General features: G+C 35.8%; 1 protein-coding gene across 2 annotated transcripts in view; it reads left to right on the forward strand.

Annotated features, from left to right (window-relative positions):
* Positions 1-1,446: 1,446 nt before the first annotated feature.
* LOC126819470 (uncharacterized) overlaps positions 1,447-14,820 on the forward strand; it is a 107,755-nt gene continuing 94,381 nt past the window's right edge. The window contains exon 1 of one of the 2 annotated variants that reach the window (XM_050547511.2): positions 1,447-1,803. The gene's annotated coding sequence lies outside the window, so the exon portion shown is untranslated. The remainder of the gene's footprint in view (positions 1,804-14,820) is intronic. The other variant, XM_050547512.2, reaches the window with a different exon arrangement.

The raw sequence follows: 14,820 nt of genomic DNA on the forward strand, positions 1-14,820 counted from the left end.
CATTATGTAAAACAATCGTTGTTAAACTAAATCGGGGAGATTTCGATTTGACAGTTTTTACGGGGTTTTTTGGGGGGTTTTTTTTTAATAGATTTCGAAGTGTTTTGGTTCTATTATACAAGATCATTTTCGACGTTACAAAGTAAATGTACGGTGCTAAGACCACCTAAAGATAAGTTTTAAATGTTCCTAGTATCATTATGTATAGCAATCGTTGTGAAACTAAATCGGAGAGATTTTGATTTGATAGTTTTTACCTATTTTTGAAACAAAAAGTGTTTTGGTTCTGTTATACAAGATCTTTTTGACGTTCCAAAGTAAAAGTTCGGTGCTAAGACCACCTAAAGATACGTTTGAAATGTTCCTATTATTAATTAGAACAGGTTTCGCTTTAGTTTTTATATTTTACGCTTTAAATCTTCCGAGTGCAAAAACGGAAAATTGGACCTTTGGACCTCTGGGGTCACAAAGAACAAAGGTGAGTTTAGCAAGTTTACATTTTTATTGAAAGAGTGATTACTTTTGATCATTTTCAGCATGTTTTCATGATATATAAGAATGGCTGCGAATTCACTTTCAGTGCAAATGACCTCATTTGACCTTTGACCCCGAATATCTCGAAAACGCCCCAAATGCGGACTGATTACCACTCGGCATCGTATTCTACGCATGGTTTTGTGCCCATTTGATGGACACCCCCGCGCACTGAGCCTCCAGACTATGTCATCGACGTCAATGTACAGTGTGCTATAAACGACATTTTGCCCAGACAGCGGCGCTACGTCTAACTTTCAACTCTCAAAGGTTGCGTTTACGTACACACCATTGTGTGCACGGGGCTTCGATTTTCCGTATCATCTGAACGACTAGACGTTGTTCCTTGTCAGTCTCTTTGTCCTGCACCACTGACAAGGGAAAATCCGAGGAACTTTCTCGGTCAAGACAGACAATTCGGAAGGAGCACGTAGAGTTCGTTGTAGGACGGGGTGAATTTAAACAACGAACGGGAAATTAGGAAAAGTAGGCAAAAAACATATATTTCCTTCGTCATTGTAGTATCGCATCTGTGTCGTGCACAATAGACGTTATGTGTTTTTGTTAGTTCCAACTGTAATAGTATCCAATACACTTGAATGATCTATTATTAATTGACATGTGGCTAACGTTAAGTTTGAAACGCTTATCCGTGTTACACCTCGTTGCTAATTTAACTCATTCATCCACTCGCTGAACATCTCCATTATTAATTGATAATCGAGATTAACGATTTGATATGAAGTGTCTGTCGCTCAGGCGTAAGTCTGTTGAAAGTACAACTATCTGATGCCACACCCGTTTTATTATTCATAAAAATTTGATTGGCTAATATTTTTTGATTGACGCGTCAAGCTGACAGCGCGCGTGCAGTTCCCCGCGCTCTCTGTTAGTTCTATTACATGACGCCGGTCTCCTGTGTTGTCTATTAGGGAACACAACGTGGGATATAATTTACACATGTTGTTTAATGCATGCGCATCAAATTTCAGGATTTCTTGTAAGACATATTTTTGGTGTATTTGTAACAGTATATCTGGATATTGAATAGAGAATTGTAAATACAACACATTGTGATTTCATGTAACTGTATATAAGTTTTACATGACAAGTTCACTATTCATAGTGATTTTCATTGTGGGTAGCGTATATTTGTCAGGCGAATTTTCTACTATATTTATGTATATTCTTGTGGATTATATACTATGTGTATTGCTGAATAAGAAGAATTGTTTCAGTAAGAGTGACAAATACTGTGTCCTTTGAAAGGTAAGCATGCATATAGATAATGGCATATATAACTATTAAACAATAAGATAGATACATATAGATAACCATCATTAGAATACTTTCGTACCAGTACTGCTAGGAAATAAGTAATTGTTATATTTTACAGTTCAATTATTGACATTAATAGTCGTATTAATATGAAACACTTCACTTTAATAAACTTATGTAATTTCTGGTATCTAACCAAATGCATTCAATTTGACTTGGTTTGAACTCGAATAGCTCATTAACAAGCTTTCTTTCTCTATAATGATAACGATAAAAAGAGGGTGTAGGGTGTTCATGCATATCGAAATAGAAAGTTAACCACTTTCACTACGCATATATATATATATATATATATATATATATATATATATATATAAACTTTATAATTGGCTTCATTAATGAACATTTAAGCAATATATTATTTCCATTAAGAAAGAATTCGATAATTTGCATACGCGAACCTTCATTATAAATACGTGTTTTTATTCATTAATTACATTTCACTCTAAACACCTTCATTTTAACATAGTGTGGTTGGGCATGGAGATTTCTCAGGAACATTTATATGGGGCTGCACGACAGCACCGTTTGAGCGGCTTATTAATCGGGAGTGGCAAAAACTTTCTGAGGCATAACGTGGTTAGTCTGGACTATAAAGACATTTTATGTTGGTCTGTCTAGACCTCACAGTTTTTATTTGATTGTCAAATATACCATAAATACGACTGAGTTCAAATTTCGTGAAAATCGGACCGAAACAACCCAACAAAATGGCCGCTACCCTTAAAACATGTAATATCCAGGTTGTTGGTCATCTAGAGGTTTGAATTTTCATCCAATTTTGAAATCCCAAATCTCTGGGTACCTTTTGATATTGGCGCGTAACTTTCTGGATTATGACCCCTGCTTGTACGAAATATCACTTTTTTAGCTTGAGGTCACCATTTTTATCTTATTTTAAAAACCGGTTAAATATATCACAGTTACATCATAATTATGGTTCCGTCCGAATTTCCTGAAGATGGGACCGAAACTTTCAGTCAAATGGCCACTCCCCTTTACTCAAATAGTATAAAAACATTTAATGCTAAGGTTGTGGACAATCTAAGCATGTAATGCTAAGGTTGTGGACAATCTAGAGGTCAGATTTTTTTTATCCCATTTAGATGAACTTAAAACACCCTGCCTTTTACGCATAATGTGAAATATGAATGAATTTTGTAGACCTTCCTGGGGCAACAATTTTTGTCCGATTCATTTCACTATGTGTTAAGGATCAAAAGTTCTTGGATGAATTCGACTTTGGTACGCATCAGACGTAACCTATAGTCCCTGCTTTCTATTCAAAATGTGAAATATGTATGAATTTTAGGTCCTCTAGGGAGGCTACAATTATTGTTCCATTCTGATGAAACTGCACAAATATGTTAAGGATCAAAAGTTCTTGAATGAGAGGATAAGCCCTATTGATTTTACCTCTTCCCCATACATTTCTTGGAAAATTTTACATGGCAGCCGCTTGTTTTAACTGGTCATTACTGATAGCAGTGAATTATTATTTGATAGGTAAGGGACACGGGGAAAGAGGGTGCGAAAAACTCCATCCCGTCGTTTTTTTTTTAATTACCTAATCTGTCATAGATACACCGGAAATTAGATGGGGTTGAAATAAATATCGGCTGTTTAGTTAACTAATAGTGACCCTCAGTATAGAGCATAGAAGTCTCACTTCTATGTTAAAATCAGACCTCGTTGTACCTAAGTGCTAGCTCCCGCATTCCGCCGGGCCTGTGACGTGGTTAGTCTGGATTCTAAAGACAATTTGTGTGGGTCTGCACAACACCGCCATTACATCATGACGTGGTTAGTCAGGATTCTAAAAACAATTTGGTCTGCACAACACCACCATGTCAACATGACGTTGTTATTCAGGATTCTGAAGACAATTTATGTGGGGTTGCACAGCACCAACATTCCAGTATAACGTGGTTAGCTAGTATTCTAAAGATAGTTTATGTGGTCTGTACAGCACCACCATGTCAGCATGACGTGGTTAGTCAGATAAATTATGTTGGGTTGCACAACACCACCAATTCAAAATGACGTGGTAAGTCAGTATTCTAAAGACAATTTATGTGGGGTTGCACAACACCACCATTCCAGCATAATAAAAGTCAGGTGTATGTAAATTTGCATCGGTTCAGATACTTCTACATATCTACAAAAGAGTTTTTTTTCCGATTTAGAGAAATGACAAACAAAAAAATGGTGTTTAGTTTGGCCGCAATTTTTACATAAAAAATGTATGTGGCATGTTTGGTTTTAATTATGTCAATTAGAAAGCAATTACATGTTCTCCATTTAAATTATAAGATTGGAAAAAGGCAGACATCTTTGTTTTAGTTTAGGCCTGCTCTAAATACTACCCATCTAATTTTGAGATTCGTGTTATGTGTATAGTTAAGATGCATTCATGTATATTGTTGAATTCGTCATTGGAATTTCTCCGTCAATTTCTCAATATATTATATTTTATTAATACACAAAGACAGAGACATTCGAATCAGTAGTAGATGAAGTTCTTTTCTATGGAAGAACGTAGTTGTAACATGTTTGTATAGATTTAGTTATTATGGCTATGACACAACCGACCAGCATATTTGAAGGTGGTAAAAAATAAAACCCCAGAATGGTCGAGAAATTAAACTCAAAATTACAGAAACTCTTTCAGTTGAAGGATATCGTTTCTTGGGTTCCAATATATCACATTAATGTTCAATAATGCCTTGGAATTTTATTTTATTGATGTGCACGAGTCATGTTAAAATCACAATTATGAGGAAAATTGGATATCACGATAGATACTTCAATACCTCGGAGATGTGAATTTGCAAAATTTGCATGCCTTGTCACGAAATCCGAAATTTGTTGCATGTGAAAGGAACAGTATTTCAATGTCGAATACATGTTATCATATAAAAACTTTATTGGTAGCAATGTGAATCTATTGAATACAATTGATAATTGCATTATGTTTTCTGTTCTTTGTATCATACAACTGTTTTTTCTCTAACTATTAAATATTTTAACAATGTAGTGAAATGAAATGGGATTAAACGTATTATTTTTGTCCAACCAACATGACTAATGTAGACACTGTGCTATTCGAAAATTTCTACCTGGTCAGCGACGATACAATCTGCTGTTTTATGAAGCGATATTCTGGAATTTAATCCGAACCGTGTGGACCGCTGCATGTGGTGGTGTGGTTAGGAATGTTCGCGGTTCAGATCTGCTGAATATGTCAAGTCTAGTTCCTACTTGTAAAATATGGCGCTTGCGGGGCTAACGAGTAAATGTATCTTGTAGATCGGATGTATACACAATTAAAGCGAAGTCGCATGAACACATAACAGACTCTTTGACTATTGCAATTTGCAGTACAAGCAGGAACTATGCTTTCAGGACGTAACTCGCCCACTCACATTGCACACATAAAAATATATACAAACTACAATGCCTACATCGACGATTTTAGTCGAAAACACTAATTATAATTCGAGAATATTTGTTCTACGCAATGTAATACTGAGATCTGTCCCTGTTAACTGCCATTTCATTGAGCTTTGGCCGTGCCAGAGCCCGATTACATGTATATTCTAGAAAACCTGGTTCCATTTATCAGTTTTATGTGATATTCAAATGGTTAACATTCTTTGTTGTAATTTTGTATATTTCTCAGTGGAATAAAAAGATATATGATGTAGTAGTAATTCACCTGACCACTACATCGGGTTAGTAATCTACACCTACGTCTTTTACTGTATGTATATATTAACAGGTATATGTTTTACACGTGCCTGCTGTCCAAACTCGTCAATATAACCTATACTTGTTACACTATGTTTGTATTAATCCTCGACATTGGCATTTGAAATTCTAAACCTGATAATCTCTCATTAAACACACTCGAGAAAAAACTAGTTAAACTTAGACCACACACTCATTGAAGATTCTAATCAGATGTCTTAAATATTTCACAATTCTAAATGAACTTAAGTTCGGCAAAACCCCGCATTGCATATATAATGAAAAAGGTTTCGGTTTAATATCAGAAACGCCATTTACAATTCTAAATAAACATTAGTAAATGGTTCAAGTGTATTCCAGTAATTCCCTTGCGCTTATGGTCCTTAGGATTAGGAGAAAACCGGAGAACGAGCAGAAAACCCACCAGTTTAGACAGGCGACCTAGCTGGGAATCAAAACCACAGGGGTTGGCTCATTGACAGACCTTATGATCTAAAGCACACGCCCACTCTCCCCTGCGTGAGCTATAATATTAGAAACGTTAATTATATCGCTGAGAGGTACCTTGTCAGGTATTAAACTATATTATTAATGGAATAAGAAGGTTGTGTTTACATGTATTGCGGAGAAGCTCAAAACACCTACATCCTATTAAAAAACAATTTATTTTCCATGTTTATTTAGTGGTCTTTGGGGAGATTTAAAAGCTTGCATAACAATCATGATGGGATTTATACAATGTAGAACCACTGATTGAAAAAATGGTTTTATTCATTCATATTAAGTTGTTAGAGTTTCCATTGTCAAGATTTCTTCATTCTTACATCTGTAAGAATTTTGAAATAAAATGAAGCTTAACATCGTAATGAAAACGAACATGTGCCATGCAGTGTATGCCCGTACATATTCATTTAACGTGCAGACCAACCTGTACGCTGGATACCTGTTTGTCGTTCCATATGAACGGCAAACAGCTTTTCCTTGCCAGCGCCCAACCCCACCACCCTGTGATCATTACCGCCGACAAAAAGAAGCCACCCTTAAAATAATCATGAGGTTCGTAAAGCATCGCCTTACTCAATGTGCCAGCACCCGTGTTTCGGTCAGAATATCAATTGAGCTAAAAGTATAATAGGAAATCAAATGAAGTTTAACACCCGGCTGTTCTGCTCCGACTGGGCTGATGAAGACGGGAGAATAATATGACCAAATAACTTTATAGATACACGTTATTGTCTCATTCGTATTGCCCAAGAAAGTATGTATTTGTAAAATAAACCTGTATCTATAAATGAATCTGAATAATAGATTCCTGAAGTATATAAAGTACTATCGACTATTCTAGAAAGACAGGAAAATGAAATGGTGTTTATAGTCTTACTGTTCTGCTCCATCCGGGCTAAGGGAGACAGTTATGAAGTGACTGCCCAGAACGAAATTTTGAATGGACATTTAGAATTCCAACTGTCAAGGGTTCCTATGTATACGTGCCCGCTAATGTATTACCTTGGCCTCGGTTGTTCACCCCATCAGAACGACTAGACACCTCTTGACAGGGGGAAACCATGTCGGAAAACAATAAGCATGTCACGCCTTGTACACGTTACAACGCATAACTAAACAGAGTTGTACTTTCAGAAATCGAATAACCTATTTATAACCAACAGAATTATCTAACTATTAACCTATAATAAAGTGAACAATGCATACATCACCAAACATTCCAATCCCTTTAATAGAAATATAACTTATTTCAATCAAATTCTAATATAGAAAACTAAATAAATAGACTTGAAATATTCCGCATTCGTAGAGTTTTTATAGATTCATACCATGACCTATGATCTTCTTGAAGAAATGATCTGGTACATTAAGTTGAAAGTCAAAATCTTGAAGCAACAAAGAAGCACGTGTCCAAATCGTTGATTGATGAAAATGTTTCCCATTAACTATACGATACTGACAACAATGAATAGATATTTTTATAGAAACCCATCATGGTGTGCCATACTAATAAAGTTAGTCGATCATCTACGCTTTGTCATCTAATAAAACCAACCAATCAATATCAAGGCAGTAATCATATAAACTGATATTAAAGGGACAACAAATGACAATGTGATTTTTTTTTTGGCACAATGTACCAACTACTCTCATTGCTGGAATATAATATACTCTTCAAAAAAGTAGCGGTTGTCATATGATAAATAGTCAAAGTCATTTGACATGCTTTGAGAGTATATCGCCGCAACAGAAACACTGAGCTACAATTGCGACAAGCGGCATACACGTCGGAGGGGTTCATTGCCTCTTGCTCGTTTATCCTGTCAATGTTTGCTTTCCTATCGGTTCTTGCATAAAATTTACTGTTTAGCGTATCTTTGCTTTAGTGTGTTACGTTTAATTTAATTGGGAGACGTGTTCGGCGACGTCAATGTCAACCGACAACACTGCAAGAGGAGTGGGTCAGATTGCCCCAAATCAGGATTGGACGGTTGATTAAGAGCATGCCACGACGAATTGCTGAATGTCTGAGGATTGGTGGAGCAATTACTAATTATTAAGACAAAAATCAAAAACGTCCATTTTCACTTTTGACAGTGTATCTCTTTGCGAGTGAAATAGGGCCGTGAGATAAGCCGACCATATGAACTGTTTATGTTCATGTGTAGGCAATTGACCTAGCTGTTATTAAATACACTGCTTACCTCTAATAACAACAGCAGTGTATTTCCGCAGTTTTGTATTGTTTGTGAATATCCCCTACTTTTTGTGAAGAGTATATATTCAAGTCTAATGTGATTTAATTTCAAATTTAAATCTGCAGTATTGCATAAAGTGCAGCCATCAAAAATGACCATGTCTATCCTGAATAAATCTAAAAACCTCGGGGCGTATTCATCGTAAGTGTGTGGTTGTGTGTGTGCGCGTCTGAATGGGGGGGGGGCAGATTTGCGAATGGGATATTGCCCTTAGTAAGCATCCGTGAATCGCGAGAAAGGAAACTGTGAATTCCGAATGGATAGTCCTGACAATTTTTATGTCCCACGGCTATGCGGTTAAATGAGCTAAGACTCTAACTCAATATTTTCCACAAAGTTCGAAATTTAAACACAAATTGGAATTCAATATTGGTCCATTTCAATCCATATTGATGTTGTATTGTTGCCGTGACAATGTGAGGCCCTAATATTCAATATTTAAGACACAATGAGTCTTGTACCATATCGTTTCGGGTGCAAAACCAATGAACACAGAAAAAAATATACTAAATTACAATGCGGCAGTAAATAGTAATGCTGATTCCCAAATGATAAAATTAATAATAATAAAAATAAAACGTGAAGAATGGGCTAATTAGGCATAAACGATTGGACAGTCCGTTTATTTCACCTAACATAAATGATTAGAAATTACAGTTTTAGTTTTTAAAAATTGAATGTAAATCATTTTATATACACTCATATTACATTATTATGTGCTTTTTATACCCATTTGTTTCCAAAAAAAAGAGCGATACGCCCTTTAAATAGGGCCGCAAAATAGCAACATTTCGAGTCACTTCAAACTCGTCGAGTACACTTTTTTGTAACTTGGTAACAACTGATTTTCGGGATGATTATCTCAAAACCTCGATTTTTACCGTTATGCTGCAAAGAATACAGAATGTTAAAATGCAATAAAGATAATCAAGATGCACAAATTAGAATTCGCAGTCATATTCTTCAGAATCGCTAAAATTTCTGGTCCTCATTTAAGGGATTTTTAATCTCTTGCTAACAACCAGAACGTGAATGTTGAATCTCTAAAAGGAATTTTGGTCCAAAATGGTCCATTTCGTCAAGCACTTATACGGATGTAAAGATTTGAAAATTTGTCAACATTATGCATGCTCTGCAGACAATATAATTTAAGGGATATGGCGAAAACAAGTAATCTTCACCAAAATCTTTTGATGTAACTCTTTTTAATCCGCTTGAATTTAAGCCGGAAGGTTATCAACTATTGATATTTTCTTTTCTTATTTCATTTTAGCATGGATTAAGCCGTGAAAAAACAAATATTGCCAGCGACTTTAATGTATTGCTGTTTTAATTCTCGTTGGTTGGGGGGGGGGGGCGCCAGTAAAATACCTTTAAACTTGTCATGATGTATTTTGAAAATTCTTCAATAAGAGAGAGAGAGAAATGGGTTTAACGTCCACTCGACACAAACTAGGTATTTTCGGGACTAACATATGGTTTTAATTTTATTTCAATAATTTGCTTGCGCGTAGGTGTCTTTAGCAGTGGGAGGAAACCGGAGGACCCGGAGAAAACCCACGAGGTTGGACAGGCGATCCTACTCCTTGTCACGTACAACCGGGGATTCGAAACCACGCCAGTTGACTCAATTAGAGGCCTTATGATACAGCGCGCGCGTGCTAACCATTCGGCCATCCAACCCCCTTTCATCAATAAGAAAGAAAATGGTAGTATGTAGCTTTTTGATTAATGACCTTCAATGAGGGCCCACGTAAAATACATTAACCTCAGCAGGACAATGCTGCGTATTTCGTAATTGCATTATTCCGGGATAAGTCAATGTTGTTCAAAAGAGTTCAAATTGAAACAAATCGCCCAATTCCATGACTGATTTCCACCATTTCCATGTACATTGGTCTAGCTACGTGTTGTTTCAGGGAGTTAAAGTTTCACTTTTCAATCTTTAATTGAATATGGGGTTCTCGATACATGGTAAAAAAATCCAAACACGTATTGTCTCTTTACATTAGTCACAACACACATTAACAATATAATATACACTAAAGTGACATAACGCCCGCTTCCAGCGTAATTCTATAATAAAGTATCGAAGAAATGTCGCTTTAAATAGATGTCAGGTGTCTGATAAAAGGAATGAATCGACGGTCATAAAGCCTGATAACGAAAAAAACCTCTAGAAAAATATCGAGGTTGATAATTTTATGCCCTCTTTTGTTAACATATCGATTGACACCCATTCGATAATTGACGCCTGGTATAAAAAATGAGAAAAATATAATCGTATAAGAGAAAAAAAAATAAAATATTTGATGCCGTTATGTACATTAGATTAACCAGTGATCTTTTAAAATTACACCTCTTCAAGTCATGCGACAAAATTGTTATTGTTATTGTCTTCTGCAGTTATACCAATATTTAATGAGGTATTCCTAACGAGATAAATAAAGTAATCTGTTTAACCCACACGATTTAACAAACGCGAAAATGAAATTATAGACTAAACTTGCGTAATACGGTTACAATAAATCATATATCGTTACAAACTGTTGGCCTATGTTCTGCCGTTGTTATTTACGTGCACATTCTAGTCGTAATATTCATAATGTCAGCCACCTTGAATATTACGTCAACTTGGTATTTTGTAAAAAAATTTTTTTTTTTGGGGTGTTTTTGCAGCAATTTTTTTTCCGGTAGTTTGAATACATTTGTTGTGGCTGTCACAGTCTGTAAGACGAAAATATATCTTTAAAGACCATGCATTTTCGCTTCTTTCGATAGTTTCGATATTAACCAAATAGCCCCCAACATTTTACTACGTATTTTGCAATTACATGTAGTATGTTTGTTTCATATATAAATTTACACCACTCTCAAAAAAGATTACAGCGCAAGATCTAATCCGGTGGACAACATTTCACACAAATTAAACAATTCATTTTCTTTCTACAGAAAAATTTATATATAATAAAAGAACAGTAGGCTTATGCAAAGGAAGAACAGTAGACCTACACAGTGAAAAAACAGGTCTATAATTGTAAGTGAAGGTGGACTTCACAAAGTGTAAACACGTGGAAAACGTCCAAATTATAAATGTAATCCTTTGAAAATCGATAACTGCTATGTAGAAACCCTTTTGATTAGTACAATAGGTTCATTGTAAACTGCCTGCTCATTCACCTTTTGTCTAAAGCCTAGATCAATACAATTGTTAGCACCGTGCTTAAAGCGAGCAGCACATGCTCGTTATCGAACATAGTCACGGTATTTACGCGATGAAACTATAAGCCAACAACTGTCATCAATCTCCTACAAATCGAACTTCTTATCGAACGCTCATCATCGAACTCAGTAAAGGAATTCGCCTTTAAGAACACCCACAGTAAGTATACAGGTTCTGCCTAAATTAGAAACAAAGTTATTCTTCTGTTCCAAAAAGTATGACGGACAGACAGGCCGATATATGACATATCAAAAGGCGGGTGGCAATACATTTCTGATTTTGTCTTCCTGAACTAACACCTACTTCCACATATGTCGGTAAATGGGGCCACTTCCGATAACAATGCCATATCATTCACGCATGGATTACTAGACGATAAATGTGTTATAAAAAGAAATACATATGTTTCATTTTTATTAGGTAATAAATAAAAATGATATAGAATAATGTTTTCAACCAATAATAAGCAATAACACAGTCTATGTATATATCATGAAAATGTGTTACAATATGAAAAATGTGATTCCATAAATCAAATCTAGTTCATAACGTTTTATTAATAAAATCACCATTCAAAAATCTTATAAGATTGTTCACTGATATTCAATACAAGTTGTGAATACGGGAACTTGTGGACTTCTATCGACGTTGCTGATTGGTTCGTGTTTAATGTCACCTCCCACAATAAGTGATATCGGAGGGAAGTATAGTTTAGTTTTGTTTTAATCGCTAAGTTCATATTTACAGTATGTTCATATTGCTATTCATGGGGTTGGTGGCATACATTTACGGGACGAGTGTTGTTGTGTTTTTGTTTGGGGGTGGGGGGTGCACTCTATCGCTTTAATTTTCAAATTTATTAGAGGAATCCCATTGATAGTCATTTTGCGGTGGAAACATTTGCACGAATATGTATATGAATATTTTCGAATATTGTGTTCCATTACCGAGGGGTATCTATTTACTTCGTTTCTCTACGTGCAGGGGGGTTGGATGGCCGAATGGTTAGCACGTGCGTGCTGTATCATAAAGCCTGTCATTGAGTCAACTGGCGTGGTTTCGAATCTCCGGTTGTACGTGACAAGGAGTAGGGTCGCCTGTCCAACCTCGTGTGTTTTCTCCGGATCCTCCGGTTTCCTCCCACTGCTAAAGACCCCCACGCGCAAGCGAATTATTGAAATAAAATAAATTAAACCATATGTTAGTCCCGAAATGACCTAGTTTGTGTCGATTGGACGTTAAACCACTCCCCTCTCTCTCTCTCTCTCTCTCTCTCTCTCTCTCTCTCTCTCTCTCTGCAGAAGCCAATCCAAACGGTTTAATATCCTTCAAGACATAAGTATAACTCTGGGTGTTCGCAGCAAAAACACATACTAAATTATTTAACCATATTATGACAATAAAGGAGAGAGAGAGAGATAGAAATGGGGTTTAACGTCCACTCGACACAAACTAGGTCATTTCGGGACTAACATATGGTTTAATTTTATTTCAATAATTCGCTTGCGTATAGGGGTCTTTAGCAGTGGGGGGAAACTGGAGGACCCGGAGAAAACCCACGAGGTTGGACAGGCGACCCTACTCCTTGTCACTTACAACCGGGGATTCGAAACCACGCCAGTCGACTCAATTTTGACAAACTTTATGATAGAGCGCGCGCACGCTAACCATTCAGCCATCCAACCCCCTATGACAATAAAGCTAAATTGTAAATTATAAATGATCTAAAGCAACGTGAACTTTTACTACATTTATCGTATTTCGAAAGGATTTTGCCGATAATTGCCATCTACAAGTATGTCATAACCATTTTGACCGCGGAACTGGCATGGAAAAACGCGTAGTTGTTCTAACGGGACAACATCCGAGGCTAATCCGTGTACTTGACATAAAAGAACTCTTGAAACTTGTAGAGTAAGCGGAACCGTCGCTACCCGGGCAAAACAAAATTTCCCTAATACATTATAGATATATTATTTTATTGGTTGGTGCAAAATCGTAGGATGTTAAACCCCATTGCATTTCTTACCCACCGCCCTTCTGTCACACATACACACACACACCCACACACACGTTTGCTGTAAATTACAATGTTTTACTTATAGGGTATACAAATATTATAGTTCGATATGATACGTTCTGCTCAGTTACCCTCTTTATTACCTGAAATATGAGCAATATAATGGACGACATTTTATATTTAACTGACAAGAACATGTTAATGGTGTTTTTTTTTTTTCTACAATTATCGATTCTTATTATAGTATTATGGGCGCTTTTAATTAAAATTTCAAGCAGGTCGATAGAAATATGTATGTTAATCAACAAACGTGATAGAGAAACAAGTACATTAAGTACATTATCTACAAAAAGCAAATGAAAACTGATATTTTCAGAATATGAAAAACAGTGGGGGTAATATTTATTAAAACTGTGTATACTCTTATAGTGCATTTGTCAGGTTTTCATATTGATTCCATGGCGATAATTCCTCTCAAATTTAACAATTCAATTTTAGTGCCAGAAGCTGTCCTTTGTTCTAAGGTATACCTGTATAGCATTTAAAGGAGCTAAACCTCTAACGGAATAATTTCCATACAATTCAAAATCAAAAACCAAAGATTCAACATTGGTTCATTTTAATCAAAATGGCATTATCTTGCCTTTAAAATATGGGATTGTAATATTCAACATTTCAGACATTTTAAAATCAGTACACGAGTCGTGTAATCTATGGTTTCGGTCGCCATTTGTAAAAAGCCCAAAAGAAAAAAACATGTCCTAAAAGACACGACAGCGCATTCACATTACATTAATATGTGCTTTTAGACCAGTCTTCGTCTATATTAAGGTTCCAAAAATTAGATCCACATGCCATCAATGTAGCATATCCTGCGTCATACATGATCATTTTAAAACACGGTTTTAGAGTATAACATAATAATATTAGTGAATTTATAAACCTGAAAAGTGATATTTACTGAACCTGTAGGTCATTTATTGATACTGCATGTACACGACTATTTGACATTTAATATGTTACGGGTTGAACAGGTGTGACATTGTATCGAATTTTGACTGATATTTTTTTTTTTAATGAATCAATGCCGATCATAAATTGTAACATAAAAATATCCACAGCTGTAGGAAATCAATAGGAGAGAGAGATAGGGAGATACATGGCGCTTAACGTCCACTCGAGACAAACTAGGT

Source organism: Patella vulgata, chromosome 4 (assembly GCF_932274485.2).
Source record: "Patella vulgata chromosome 4, xgPatVulg1.2, whole genome shotgun sequence".
Taxonomy (NCBI): Eukaryota; Metazoa; Mollusca; class Gastropoda; family Patellidae; genus Patella; species Patella vulgata.